This window comes from Carlito syrichta, unplaced genomic scaffold (genome assembly GCF_000164805.1).
Source record: "Carlito syrichta isolate Samal-C Ts95f unplaced genomic scaffold, Tarsius_syrichta-2.0.1 Scaffold303796, whole genome shotgun sequence".
Taxonomy (NCBI): domain Eukaryota; kingdom Metazoa; phylum Chordata; class Mammalia; order Primates; family Tarsiidae; genus Carlito; species Carlito syrichta.
In genome coordinates, this window is record NW_007247892.1 from 975742 (window position 1) to 976766 (window position 1025).

Here is a 1025-nt window from a genome sequence, read left to right on the forward strand (position 1 = left end):
TCCGCGGGGGGCCCCACGCCCCTTTCCCCCGAACAGCCCTGCACTTGAGGAGGAAAAAGCCCGCTCCTCGACACACCGCCAGGCACGTATTCACGGCCGCTGCGCGCCGGTCCAGGAGGAAATGACATCTGGGCCACTCGCAGTCCCCGCTCCTCGCAGGAGTGAGACCAGGGCATCCGGGCCAAGACGCCATCTACTAACCTGTACCTGCTCGCCACAAGGCATGTCTGGTCGGGGAACAAACGCCATGTGAAACAAGCACTTCCGACCTCATTCTGCTGTTATTTACAAAAGCCGAGAGCTGCAGGCGTCACTCTGCTCTCAGGGGACACTCTGGAGGAGAGCGGGAGGCGTCCCGCTGCTCTCGGGGGACGGCAGTTCCCTACAGTGTCCCCTGAAGAGAGACCTGGGGCTCCGCGTCCAGCGAATCGCCGGGCGCCGCGAAATGCCTTCCTAAAAATACGATCTTATCAGAGGTCTCCCGGGCGTGGGGCTGAAACTGCAGCAAGTGGCCTTGGACTCGTATTTGCACACAGCCCTGGAGAAGACACCAGAAATAGCACGGCGAGGCCACAATGGTTAGAGTGTGACAGGGCTAAATTTAGCAGGACGCGCATTTCATTAGGGCAAGCACACATCGGCAGCAGAGGCACCCGCGAGGCTTACCCAGGCGTCTACGCGCCGCTTTAAAATATCTTTAAGGAAAGAAAAAGAAGGGGAAAAGCCACGCCGTTACAGTGGCCTTCCCAAAGGCGGAGGCTGTCCTACTTTCTTTGTAGCGAGATTATAGCCTCGCGTAACGAGCTCCCTCTCGCCGCGCCGCTGCCAGCAAATCCTGCAGTTACATAACGCAACATTTCCAGGAAACTATTATGGGATCTGCCTCGGCGAGCCCGGGGGCGCGGTGACAATAAGGCGAGAAAGGGCCGAGCGACCCGAGCCTCCAAACGAGGCCGGCGGGAGGCGGACGTCACAAAGGCTCGTCCCAGATTTAAAAATATCAGCTGAGCGCACGCACCCGGCGA